Here is a 15,056-nt window from a genome sequence, read left to right as displayed (position 1 = left end):
TCGTCAGTGCTATTTGCTAACAGATGCATTGAGGTAAATGCTGTTACCTCAAGAAGTGTTATCTTCTGGGGATCCTTATCATAATTTTATTTTAAATTCGAACAGCTGTTGTTTAACTACCACAGACCACAATTTGTCTACAGCTTGGGGCCATAAAGTTAGCTTTAATGCACTCTGTTTCTTTTCTCTCCCCTGTATTTGATTTAATTTCCGTGAATCTGACACTCACATGCTATATACCATTTGCATATTTCAATATGTACTTTTGCAGATCCCATAAGTATTCAGGTGCTAAATGTGAAAGAATAAATAAAAATGGAAGTTCCCAATGACAAATTATAAAAGGAAGGAAGAAGAACTCTCAGGTTTCACTTACATGTAAAATATTCTGAACAATAACAGCTCCTTCAGGACAACAAAGCAGGTTTTTCTAGGGTTGTTGGTTTATGGTGACTGTAGAAGAAAACGGATGTTTTTTTTGGCAGTGAAACACAGCACACTTATCTGAATTGAGCCCTAGGGCTTACCATATAGCAACGGAGAGAGAACTTCAGCTTTATTTAAGAAATCAACAAATGTGGCCACTTCTATAACCTGAATGTTTTCTAAAATATTCATGGTTTTTCATTCATGGAATTTTAAAAAACTGAGGTTGCGGTTTCAAACAAAAGAAAATTCTAGGGAAGATAGGAGGGGAATAAAAAGTCACTCTTGGGGAAACCTTAAAAAAGATCCCTGTGGGCTATTGTAGCGTATTTAGCGAAGGCGCTTTGTCAGATAGGGCATGAACTAACCTAGAACTCGGGCAGTTACTGGACAGAAAATCAATTTTGGTCAGGGTTAGACGGGCCCAAGACTTGTTCTTTGGTCTTAACTACAGTATCTGAAAACTTCCAAGTAGACGTCAGAGGACTAAAAAAGCTTTTTCTTAGCTCTTTAGGCTGGTTTGTACAGATTTCTGCAAGTCTGGGGAACCTTAAAACTTCCGTCTCTTTTTCCATTCTTTGAGTTAACAGCAACATATTGGTAGCTGAGCTTCACAATGTTGAGCTCTCCAAGTTGTTTAGGGTGATCTTTAGGCCTCAGCCCTTTTCGAATCTCTGTTTGTTGTAATCAAGTTCCAGAAGGAAATGAGGTGCGATCCTTATTGCAAAAGAATGAGGCAGGCTCTGGGGCTCAGTGATTCACTTACTTGATTTGATTATTAGTTTTCTGGTAACAAATGGTTGGTGCTGGAATGCTGATTTCACAGGCACCCTCACACACGTTAGTAAAATCAACAAGTGTGAGAGAAGCATCCTCAATTGTAAGTTAACAGTAAGAACACGATGCTCATACATGTCTTAAAGGTGGAACCCAAAAGCCAAATTATAGTGTTTGTTTTATTTCTGAGCCAGTATTCCTCATGGAAATGGGAATAGTCCAAATAGAAACAAAGTAACAGTGAAAAAGTGGGAAGGATTTGCAGGGCCAAATTTGGGAATTTGATTTTGAAGTATGAAAACGATGTCACTATAATCAAGTTTGAATAGTGAGTACATTTTTGCCTCAAACTTTTCATTGTATCTGCTTCCTATAGACCCTAGAATTGGAAATCATTGGAAAGGGGATTAGTTCCTTTTAAGGAGAGTTGCTTGATACCCCAAGTTTCATGAGAAAGTTCTAAACTAATTTACCAGCCAAAGAGGGTGAGACAAGCTACTGTAATCATCACCTGGCACCTTTCCTTTGAAAGAGTCTGACAAATGTTAATTAAGGAAACCTCAGCATACTTGCCCAGGACAGATAAGGGGTTAATTTCAGCACCTCTGGGAAGAAATGCAAGAGCACCTCTATGTCCTTTCTTCCCTTCTGAACAGCTCTCAGGTTCTTGACACAGAAAGTCTGGGGACAAAAGGAAAGGGAAAGGGAGAAAAGGGCCATTCATGAATGTCTGAAGGAACGCGGGCTGCTTCCCTGAGAGCGATGTGATTTGACTGTGGCGATGTCTCTTCTCTCACCCAAGCCCAGGAGGGTTATCAGTGAACAAGGCAGAGGGAGGATCTTGGTTCTATTTTACTTCATTCTGAAAAAATGGAATGTAGCATAAGAGCTAGTTGCATGGCACCCCAAATGCTGCTGAGCCTAATGTACTTCTGCAGATCCTAAATCTGCAAAGGTGCTAAATGTGAAAGAATAATTAAAAATGGAAGTTCTCAATGAAAAATTTTGAAAGGAAGGAAGAAGAACTCTCAGGTTTCGCTTACATTAAAAGGAACCCACCATTGAATTAACCACAGTCATGGCTTCCTGCCCGAGTCTCCACGAGATGGCTCTCTATTGACTGTAGCCTCAGCCCAGCCCTGTCTATCTCAAGCCATTTCACACTGAATCATAGCACACAGGTCTGGGACTTGAGGATGCTTATCTGACTGAAGCTTAACTGAGATGAATCATCTTTATAAATCTGTTTTGGTCCACTGATAATTGCTTTTTAAATGAAAGCTTTTTTTTTTTTTTTAGACGGAATCTTGCTCTGTTGCCCAGGCTGGAATGCAGTGGTGCAATCTCGGCTGACGGCAACCTCTGCTTCCCGGGTTCAAGTCACTCTCCTGCCTCAGCTTCCCGAGTAGCTGGGACTACAGGCACCTGTCACCACGCCTGGCTAATTAAATGAAAGCTTTAAAAAGTCTTCTTAAAAATAGAGAACATGTTCCCTTTCTCATTCCTCTATAAGGTGTTGAAGTCAAGGAGCATTTTATCTTAGGAGGCAGATACTTATTTATTAATTAATTAATTAATTATTATTTTTTATTATACTTTAATTTCTAGGGTACATGTGCACAACGTACAGGTTTGTTACATATGCATACATGTGCCATGTTGGTGTGCTGCACCCGTTAACTTGTCATTTACATTAGGTATATCTCCTAATGCTATCCACACACCCCCCAGCACCCCACCCCATGACATGCCCCAGTGTGTGATGTTCCCCACCCTGTGTCCAAGTGTTCTCATTGTTCAGTTCCCACCTATGAGTGAGAACATGCGGTGTCCTTGTGATAGTTTGCTCAGAATAATGGTTTCCAGCTTCATCCATGTCCCTACAAAGGACATGAACTCATCCTTTTTTATGGCTGCATAGAATTCCATGGTGTATATGTACCACATTTTCTTAATCCAGTCTATCATTGATGGACGTTTGGGTTGGTTCCAAGTCGTCACTATTGTGAATAGTGTGGAGGCAGATATTTATATGGGATAAAGAGATCTTGTTTTTACTCTTAATGTGACTTGTTTTGTGTATATATATTCAATTTAGTTGTTGTTGGAGGTATTCTGCTGAATTTTTAACTCAGGACCCAGACATCTTTATTGCTGTTTTTTCTTAGTGTGCTGAGTTAAGAATATAAAGAAAAAGTTTTCATTGCTAAGGGGTGTGTGTCTGTGTGTGTGTGTGTGTGTGTGTCACAGAGAGAGAGGGAGAGGAAAAATGAGAATGAGAATTTTTGATGTGCAGAAGATAAATTGTGCTGGACATTAATGGATTAATTTTTAGCAGTATAAGAGATTTATACAGATCAAGCCACAATCAATTTGGCTGTGGGGATTGGGGAAATTTTCATGATAGCTGAAATGAATAGAACTGCTATGTTGTGGACTTATTTGTATAAATAGCTTGGAAACGGTCTTTTGTTCATCTATGAATTATACTCGGTCATGTATTTTATACCCTGATACTGTATATCTCATAAGAGGCATGAAGTTGATCTGAGGACCGGCTGTATGTTTTGGGGTGTTTTTACATGGCTCAAATAAAAATTCATTTATATACTCATTTAGTACAGATGGAATGAAGTATACAAAGATGAGTAAGTCATAGGCACAGTCAAGAACTGTAAAGGGCCTGTAAGCAAAGTGTTAACTGTAAACAGGCGAGCCTACCACAGTTTCATAGATGTTGGTAGAAGACGTGAGATTCTTGGGTCAGAAACAAAGGATTTTATTAGTAACAGCAATGACAGTAGCCGGAATTTGCCTTGGTTCCCTGAACCATAACTCTCACAGTGCAACATGAAGAGGGCCAGGTGACCCTGCACATGAAGAGAGTTGCATTGTAGAAGAACCCTGAATTTAGAAAACCTGGATCTTCTATAACAAGCAGTGAATATGCCTGCTCTTTATCTTGGAGGGAGAAATTATCCTTATTATACTGGACCATAAGCCCCAGACTCCAAAAGGAGACACTATCTTCCAAAACTGTTTGCTATACAGACATCCCGGAACAAAGACAGTCAGGTGCAGGAACATGAGAGACCTGTGGAAGATGTTTTTAAAATCTCCACTTGTAGAAACAATCTCCCTTGTTTCTACACCCCTGCTTCTGGCAAATTTAGGCATGAGTATGCCACTCCATCTGCTGCTCTGGTTAATCTGACCAATAGAGGCTGGGGCCAAATCCATTCAATTTACCTCATATAGTATTTAATTAAAATTATTATCAACAGGACTTCAAGCAGCAGGATGAGGCCATCCTGCAGTATTGACCTCACCATGACTTAAAGGGTTCTGGATTCCATAAGCTGAACAAGTTCAATGAATCATCCAGATCTATCTTACAGCCAGGTAGTATTCTCCTTTAGTTTCCACAGTGGCTTTTCTCCTCAGTCCAAGGCATTCATCCAGATGCAGCAGGATGTATTAGTGATTGCACAGACTTGTCCTGGCCTGCAAAAAGGAAGCTTAGGGCAGTTGTACTATCCATAACAACCCTGGCCTTTTTTTTTTTTTTTTTTTTGAGACTGAGTCTCGCTCTGTCGCCCAGGCTGGAGTGCAGGGGCGCGATCTCATCTCACTGCAAGCTCTACCTCCTGGGTTCATGCCATTCTCCTTCCTCAGCCTCCCGAGTAGCTGGGACTACAGGCGCCCGCCACCACGCCTGGCTAATTTTTTGTATTTTTAGTAGAGATGGTATTTCACCGTGTTAGCCAGGATGGTCTCGATCTCCTGACCTCGTCATCCGCCCACCTTGGCCTCCCAAAAAGTGGGATTACAGGTGTGAGCCACTGCGCACAGCCAACCCTGGCCTTTCAAAGCATAAGTTTTGCATTTCTTTTGTTAAATTTATTCTTAAATATATATATTTTCGATGTTCTTAAAACAAGAAATGTTTTCTTTCTTTCTTTCTTCTTTTTTTTCCCGAGATGGTGTCTCGCTCTGTCACCCAGGCTGGAGTGCAGTGGTGTAATCTCAGCTTACTGCAACCTCCGCCTCCTGGGTTCAAGCAATTCTCCTGCCTCAGCCTCCCCAGTAGCTGGGAGTACAGGTGTCTGCCACCATGCCCGGCTAGTTTTTGTGTTTTTAGTAGAGACGGGGTTTCACTATGTTGGCCAGGCTGGTCTCAAACTCCTGACTTCAGGTGATCGGCCCGCCTCCGCCTTCCAAAGTGCTGGGATTACAGGTGTGAGCCGCCACGTCTAACAAGAGTTGTTTTCTCAATTTCATTTATGGATTGTTCATTGCAATCATATTGAAATACAATTTATTTTTGTATGTTGATGTTGTATGCTGCAACCTTGCCGAATTGATTTATTAGTTTTAATAATTTCAATATGATTCTGTAGAATTTTCTATATATAAGTATATCACCTGTGAATAGAGATAATTTCACTTCTTCATTTCCAATCTGAATGCTTTTTATTTATTTTTCCTGCATAATTGCCCTGGCTTGACTGCTAGTATAATGTTGAATAGAAGAGGTGAGACTTGACATCCTTGTCTTTTTCCTTATCTTTAGGGGAAAGCATCCAGTCTTTCACCATTAAGTATAATGTTAACTCCAAGTTTTTTATAGATGCCTTTTACCAAGTTCAAGAAGTTTTCTTCTCTTTACAGTTTGTGAAGTGTTTTTAATCATAAAAGGCCATTAGATTTTGTCTAATGCTTTTTGTGTATTTATTGAGACAATCATATAATTTTTTTTCCATTGATAGGGTATGTTATATTAATTGATTTTCAGATGTTAAACAACCTTGCATCCTTAGGACAAATTCCACTTAATTGATTATGGTGTATGATTCTTTTTATATGTTGCTGTATTTGGTTTGCCAGTGTTTTGCTGGAGATTTTGTGTCCATATTCACAGGAGATATTGGCCTTTAGTTTTCTCGTTTTCTGATAGCTTTTTCAGTTTTGGAATTGGTAATGCTGGTCTCATAGAGTGAGTTTGGAAGTGCTTTCTTTTTAAAAAAATTTTATTATTATTATACTTTAAGTTTTAGGGTACATGTGCACAATGTGCAGGTTTGTTACATATGTATACATGTGCCATGTTGGTGTGCTGCACCCATTAACTCGTCATTTAGCATTAGGTATATCTCCTAATGCTATCCCTCCTGCCGCCCCCCACCCCACAACAGTCCCTGGTGTGTGATGTTCCCCTTCCTGTGTCCATGTGTTCTCATTGTTCAATTCCCACCTACGAGTGAGAACATGCGGTGTTTGGTTTTTTGTCCTTGCGATAGTTTGCTGAGAATGATGGTTTCCAGTTTCATCCATGTCCCTACAAAGGACATGAACTCATCATTTTTTATGGCTGCATAGTATTCCATGGTGTATATGTGCCACATTTTCTTAATCCAGTCTATCATTGTTGGACATTTGGGTTGGTTCCAAGTCTTTGCTATTGTGAATAGTGCCGCAATAAACATATGTGTGCATGTGTCTTTATAGCAGCATGATTTATAGTCCTTTGGGTATATACCCAGTAATGGGATGGCTGGGTCAAATGGTATTTGTAGTTCTAGATTCCTGAGGAATTGTTGCATTGTCTTCCACAATGGTTGAACTAGTTTACACTCCCACCAACAGTGTAAGAGTGTTCCTATTTTTCCACATCCTCTCCAGCACCTGTTGTTTCCTGCTGTCTTCAAAGCTGTCAGAGAGGGACATTTAAGTCTGCAGAGGTTACTGCTGTCTTTTTGTTTGTCTGTGCCCTGTCCCCAGAGGTGGAGCCTACAGAGGCAGGCAGGCCTCCGTGAGCTGTGGTGGGCTCCACCCAGTTCGAGCTTCCCGGCTGCTTTGTTTACCTAAGCAAGCCTGGGCAATGGTGGGCGCCCCTCCCCCCTCGCTGCTGCCTTGCAGTTTGATCTCGGACTCCTGTGCTAGCAATGAGCGAGACTCCGTGGGCGTAGGACCCTCCGAGACAGATGAGGGATATAATCTCCTGGTGTGCTGTTTTTTAAGCCCGTTGGAAAAGCGCAGTATTAGTGTGGGAGTGACCCGATTTTCCAGTGCCATCTGTCACCCCTTTCTTTGACTAGGAAAGGGAATTCCCTGACCCCTTGCACTTCCTGGGTGAGGCAATGCCTCGCCCTGCTTCGGCTCTTGCACAGTGCGCTGCACCCACCGTCCTGTGCCTACTGTCTGGCACTCCTCAGTGAGATGAACCCGGTACCTCAGTTGGAAATGCAGAAATCACCCATCTTCTGTGTCGTTCACGCTGGGAGCTGTAGACAGGAGCTGTTCCTGTTCGGCCATCTTGGTTCTGGAAGGCTTTCTTTTATATTTTGGAAGAGTTTGTGAAGAACTGGCATTAATTCTTTGTTAAATGTTTGGTAGAATTCAGTGATGAATCCATCTGGACCTAGGCTTTTCTTCATGGGTAGTTTTTAAAATTACTACAGTCATGCACAGCATCATAATATTTTTGTTAATGATGGGCCACATGATAGTGGTCTCATAAAATTATAATGCCATATTTTATAGTACTTTGAATATGTTTAGATGTGTTTACATGTACAAATACTTACCATTATGTTACAGTTGCCTACAATATTCAGTACAGTAACATGCTGGACAGGTTTGCAGCCTAGGAACAATCTAAACCTAGGAGCAATCACACTGAGGCCATACAAGTGTATAGTTAGCTATACCATCTAGGTTTGTATAAGTACACTCTATTATGTTTGCACAACAACAACAAAACTGCCTAAACACATTTGTCAGAACATATCCCCATAGTTAAGTGATGCATAACTGTAATTCAATCTCTATACTTGTTATAGATCTATTCAGATTGTGTATTTCCTCTTGTGTCAATTTTGGTGGTTTGTGCCTTTATAGGAATTTGTCCATTTAATCAAAGTTATCTAATTTAGTGTATCATTGTTCATAGTATTATTTTATAATCCTTTTCACTTCTATAAGGTCAGTAGTGATGTCTTTTTCATTTCTGATCCTAGTAATCTGCGATTTCTCTCTTTTTTCTTCATCAATTTAGCTGAATATTTATCAATTTTGTTTTTTAAAAAGCTACCAACTTTTGATTTCATTGATTTTCTCTATTATTTTTCTATTCTATATTTTATTAGTTTCTGCTCTAATCTTCATTTTTTGTTTTATTTTTGCTTCTGCTTGCTTTAAGTTTAGTTCTTTTTTTCTTCATTTTCAAATGTCTATCTTAAGATGTAAGTTTGGGTTATTGACTTGAAATCTTTCTTCCTTTCATTTGCAGTTGTCAGTTTTCCTCCAAGCACTGTTTTGCTGTATCTTATATATTTTGGTATGTTCTATCTTCATTTTCATTCACTCAAAATTTTTCTTATTTTCCTTGTAATTTCTTTTTTGATCCATCAGTCATTTAGGAGTGTATTGTTTAATTTTCCCATATTTGTGAGTTTCCTATTTTTTTCTGTTTTTAATGTCTTATATAATTCCATTGTGGTCAGAGAACATGCTTTGTATTATTTCTGTTTTTAAAAATTTATTGAGATTTGATTTATTGCCTAAAAGACTTTTCTAGAAAATGTTATATGTGGGCTTAAGAACAATGTATATTCTGATTTTGTTGGGTGAAATATCTTATAAATGTCTTCTAGGTCTAGTTTATAATGTTTATAGTTCACTAGGCTTACAGTGTTGTTCAGGTCTTCTGTTTCCTTGTTGACCTGCTTAGTTGTTCTATCAATTGTTGAATGTGGGATGTTATAGTTTCCAATTCTTATTGTTGCATTGTCTATTCCTCTCTTCATTTCAGTCAGCTTTGGTTTTAAATATTTTGGTGCTCTGTTATTACATGCATATATGTTTATGATGGTTGTATCTCCCAGATGGATTGACCACTTTATCATGATAAATTGTCCATTTTTATATCTAGTAACATTGTATGTTTTAAGTACGTTTTGTCTGAAATTAGTATAGCCATTTACTCCAGCTTTTTTGTAGTAGCTGTTTGCATGGTATGTCCTTTATAAAAAAGTCTTTTTATTTTCCATCTATGTATTTCAATTGAAAGTATGTCTCCCTTAGACAGCATATAGTTGAATCATATTTTTTTTTTAACCCAGTCTGACAATCTCTGTCTTTTGATTGGACTGTTTAATTCATTCACATTTACTGTTATTTTCAATTACAGTTGGGTTTACATCTGCCATTTTAATTTTAATTTTTATATTTTATGTCTTTTTGTTCCACTATTTTTCCTTGCATTAAGCTAATATTTTCTAATGTAGCATTTTAATTTCTTTAAGAATTTTTTTACTAATTATTTTTGAAAAATTTTAATGGTTATTCTGGCTTACAATATAGATCTTATCACAATCAGCTTCAGATTTATACTAAATTAATTCAAGTGAGACATAGAAATATTCCTTTTTATTCTTCTTATGGTATTTTGTTATATATATTACATCTATTTTTCTTTTCCCTCTTTTTGTGGTATTGTTATAATTATTAAATCCATACAAGTTACAAATTCAAAAGGACTGCTATAATTATTACTTTGTATAATTTTGTCTTTCAAAGGAGCTAAGAGAAGAAAAGAAGGCAAGTTTATATTTACAGCTTTTATTATATTAGCTTTGTATTTATTGTTTCTGGTGCTCTTCATTTGTTATTCTGAATTTGAGTTATCATCTGGAGCCATTTTCTTAGCCCAATACAGCTTTGTTCCTATCTATCTCCTTTGTGCTGTTTTTGGCAACTATATTGCATTTCTATATGTTATAGGCTCAATAACACATTATATACATAGTGTTCTGTATACTTGTTTTTAAAATAAGAGAAGAAAGTAGAATAAATATGCATTTATATGGGTGTTTTGATTACACGATTATCTTTACCAGTGCTCTTTTTTTTGTATGGATTCTAATTACTATCTGTGGTCATATCAGCCTGATGAACTTCTTTTAGTATTTCTTATATAGCAGATCTGTTAGCAACAACTGTTTTTTTAGTTTTTATTTACCTGGGAATGTTTTCAGTTTTCTTTCAGTTTTGAAGAGTAACTTGCTGCATAGTTTTTTCCTTGAACACTTTGAATATATTATCCTATGGTTTCCATTGCTTCCGCTGATGAGTCAGTTGTTAATCTTATTGGGGCTTATATGTAAGTGACAAATTGTTTTTCTTTAAATGCTTTTAAGAGTTTCTCCTTGTCTTTGATTTTCAGTATTTTTGCTATGATGAGACTGCTTCTGAATCTCTTTGTGTTTATTCAACTTGGAGGTTGTTGAGTTTCCTAGATGTGTAGATTATTGCTTTTCAATACATTTTGTAAGTTGTCAGTCATTATTTATTCCCCTATTTTTTCTACTAATTTCTTTTTCTCTCTCTCCTTCTGGTACTCCCAGTATGGATATGTAGATGTGTTTAATAGTGTCTTACAGCTCTCTAAGTCTATCTTTCTTTTTCTTTTTTTTTTTTTTTTTTGAGATGGAGTCTCACTCTGTCACACAGGCTGGAGCGCGGTGGCGTGATTTCAGCTGTTGCCCAGGCTGGAGTGCAGTGGCGTGATCTCAGCTCACTGCAACCTCCACATCCCTGGTTCAAGCAATTCCCCTGCCTCAGCTTCCCGAGTAGCTGTGATTACAGGTGGACACCACCACGTCTGGCTAAATTTTTTGTAAAGATTTTTAGTAGAGATGGGGTTTCACCATGTTGGCCAGACTGGTCTTGAACACCTGATCTCAGGCAATCTGCCCACCTTGGCGTCCCAAAATGCTGGGATTACAGGTGTGAGCCACTGAGCCCAGCCTCTTTTTTTTTTTTTTTTTTTAATTATTTGGATTTCATACCATCTACTGATAGATCTTCATGTTTGTTAATTCTTTCTTTTGCTTCTCAGATCTACTCTTAAACCCCTCTGGTGATTTTGAATCTTAGTTACTGTATTTTCAACTTCAGAATTTCCATTTGGCTTTTAAAATATATACATAATTTCTACCTCTTTACTGGTATTCTCTATTTCATATGACATTGTCCATAAATGTCCATTGTAATCATTCTTTCATGTCTTTAATTATGATTTCCTTTAGGTTTTTGAGTATACTTATAATGGCTACCTTGAATGCTTTTTCTGTTAGATCCAATATCTAGTTTCTCTCACAAGCAACTTCTGTTGTCTGCTTTTTTCCTGGTCTACTACCTTCCTGTTTCTTTGTATATCTTGTAATTTTTTTGTTGGACACCAAGGACTTTTGATAATATAGCAGCTGTGGATGCTGGTGCTCTGTCCTTCCCTCTCTCCCCCAGGCTTGTTATTTTTATTTTCTTGTTTGTTTTTTAAGTGATTGGCTGGATTATTTTTTATGGAGTCTATTTCTTCCTGCAATATAACCCCTCTGACATTTATCCTCAGTGAACACAGCCTTGGGTATGCCCACAGTTACCCTGCACTGACAGTGGTTTTGGCCTATTTTTGAGAGCCTCTTTCTTTGACGATACTCAGCTGTTAAGTTCAACTAATTGCTGGATGATTGCTCTATTATTTTCAAGACTATCTTGACTATTAGCTTGTTGAGTGGCTTTGGTAATAAAGGCATATTAGAATGCAAATGCTCCAGAGAACAAAAAACACTGTGACTCCTTTTAGTTTTAAGAGCCACAATATTATGGCTAGATTCTGCTGATCAGACTGGAAAAGTAACACCATAATCCCCCCAAAATGTCAGTAGCAGTGAGGTACCACTGATAGCTCTGAGAAGGGATTAAAAGTCTGATGTGCTCTATTTTCCAGGAGTGGATGGGAGCCATACCCTGTGTTATGTTGCCTCACTCACTGTAAAATAAATGGGTTGACTTGGCAAGAGTCGGAAGTCTGGCTTGTCATGATAACTCAGCATCAAAAAACATATAGTCCTTTACTTTTTACTTAGTCTATGATGGGGCATGTGTTGCCGTATTCAGTATACGGACAGAGCCAGACGGCACCAGTGGCAGTCCGGGTGGTACAGACTCAATCAGCAATTTGACTCCAGCTAGTTCCATCACAGAATAGGCCTTTACCCTGGACTCCTGTGTGAGTAACCCAGAAGATTTCATTAGCAGCAGTAATTTTTTTTTTTCATTTCATGAAGCAAAATAAGGGTATCTTTAATCTGCCAGCCTACAGTTTTCAAGTGGCAGACCAAACAATTAGACCATTGGTCCTAGTCCAGAAGCCAGTCAAAATTTAACATAGTTTATTGAGGGGAATAGTGGGCAGAACAGTGAGAATGGACTTGAGTTCTACTCACTGATTTGAGCAGACATCTGCATTTTTGGTTGCGCATAGCTGTCACTAAGGCTAGACAGTTGCAGCGACTCAACAGACACTGTTGGTTTCAATTTAGCTCAGCTATGTGTGAACCAGGTCCAGGCCCAGGTTCAGGAGTTCCACTGAACAACAGTTTTGTTTCAGGCAATGGAGTGAAGAGTATAATTTTCCCTAAAGAGATAGCTGGTGTTTTGCAGGTAGGACCACAATGCTGTTAGTGTCTGCCCATGATTGTTGAAAATTTCCCACCTTGTATACATACTATAAATGGATGTCTCTGTAACTGTTGTCTGAAAGAAGACGGCACCTTCTGCCTCCTCTAGGATAAATCTACCATTAATTGTTACCATGGGATAGACCTGAGGCTGGCTGCTGGATTGGTGAGAAAGTTCCCCTTCTTGGAGGAGAGTTAGAAACAACCAGGGTACTGCCCAGCTAGCAGTCTGAGTCTGCTTCTTGGGACTTGGCCTGAACCCATTAAGTTGGGGAATTAAGGAAAATTCCTCCTCATTAACAGGCAATAAAATGGAGAACCACTTATTGCCCATTTAACCATATAATGTGGTCAACATGTTTACCGATAATTCCCATGGATTTCCCTCAAAGTCCATTAATTAGTCCACAAGCCCCTTATCTTTCTCCTTCCTGAAAGCCACGTGTCTGTCAGCATACCATCCTTGCTGCCAAAACTGCTAAGAACTATCAAGGGTCTGAGATTTCACCCTACTTGCAAAAAAATTACCAAGTTTGCCTCTGTATTAATTATGTATTGTTTAGTAACTATGTTATGAAACATTTAGCAGCTTAAATAATACCCATTGATTATTTCATAGTTTCTGTAAGTCAGGAATTCAAGCATGGCTTAGCTGGGTCCTCAATAAGGCTGCAATCAAGATATTAGCCAGGACTGGGTTCTTATCTATGGCTTGACTAGAAAAGGATCTGCTTCCAAGTGCACATACTTGCCGGAAGAATTTAGTGTTTTTTGCAGGCTGTGTACTGGGGCTTCAGTTTGTTGACAGCTCTTGGCTAAAAACTGCTTTTAGGTCTTTGCCACATTGGCCTTCCCAACATAGCCACTTGCTTCCTTAGGGCCAGTAAGGGGAAAAAGAATCTCCTCGCAAGGTAGATGTTACAGTGATATATAATGCAATCATGTAGATGTAGTCACATGCATCCTACAACCTTTGCTATATGCTGTCTGATAGAAACAAGTCACAGTTCCTTTTCAGACTCAACAGGAGGCTAGTCACCCAGGGCGTGAATATCAGGAGCTGGGAATCATAGGGCCTCTTTAGAGTCTCTCTATCACAGTTTCAGGAGTGCTGGCAGAAGACATGAGACTCCTGGATCAGAGACAAAAGACTTTATTATTTACAGAAGCAAAACCCGGAGTATCTGCATTTGTGCTGATTTCCTGAGTGTCATTTCTCAAAGTGTGATGTGAAGAGGGCTAGATGGTATCTGCACATGGAGTAGGGTGTGCTTTGGGGAAGGAACTCTGAGCTTAGACAGACTACATATTTTATTAGAATCAGTAAGCATGCCTGACCTATGCCCTGAAGGAAGGTATAATCTTTGTTGCTGTGAACCATAAGCAGACCTGCCTTTGCTCTGAAGGGAGACATTGCCTCTATTTTCCAAGATTGTTTGCTCTGTAAACATCCTTGAAAAGATAGTCTGAAACCAATGCAGCCAGAACCTCTGCTTGGAAGACATGCAGAAGCATAAAACTAATGGAGAATTATCTCCTGGTGGGCATATACGTTGACTCTGAGGAGCATACCTATGTATAATAGGAAAATGTAGATATGTACATAAATAACTGTAATGAATGAGTGAATCTGAAAAGAGAAATTCAGTGTGCTATGAAAGCTCAAAGGAAGGCAAAGTTATTTCTAACTCCAGCGAACAGGCAATCCTTCACAATATTAATTTTGAAGCATCATGAGGATTTCAACTGGTGAGGAAAGGTGGAAAGGAAGGTGGAAATGAAAGAAGCAGTAAGGGTAGAAGAAGGAGGGAAGGTACGGCATAGGTTCCCCATGTGGGGCAGTTAGTTTGACTCAACACTGGGTTAAGAAAAGGGCAGCACGGTATGGAGAAAAGTCGGAAAATGTAGAATTAAGTTGGCCGATTGTGGACCTTAAATACTTGTTTAGGTGCCATTAAAGTGTCTTGAGGAGTCCAGTTGGTGTCACGAAGGTGTTTTGAGTGAATGAGTGTAAGGGAGCCATTAATTCAGTATTACACTTTAGGGGTTATAATCTAGAGATGATGGGATGACTTGGAGTCGGCAAAAGACTTGAGGCAGAACTCCTAGTGAAAAAAACTATTTTAAATGGTACAAGCCAGAAGGTGATGCAAGTCTAATGTATTCCTGTGGTAGTGAGAAGAAAGAGGTGCAGTTGGACATAGACCTCTTTCATTGGTACAGCTGGTTTGACTTGGTAGCTCATTGCTCCTATAATGCAAGAAAAAGGGAAGAATCAAGGGAATCCTAGGTAACTGAGAGGCTGGTGGCCCCAAGAGGAGAAATAGA

Source organism: Pan troglodytes, chromosome 5 (assembly GCF_028858775.2).
Source record: "Pan troglodytes isolate AG18354 chromosome 5, NHGRI_mPanTro3-v2.0_pri, whole genome shotgun sequence".
Lineage (NCBI taxonomy): Eukaryota > Metazoa > Chordata > Mammalia > Primates > Hominidae > Pan > Pan troglodytes.
This window is presented reverse-complemented; position numbering follows the sequence as displayed.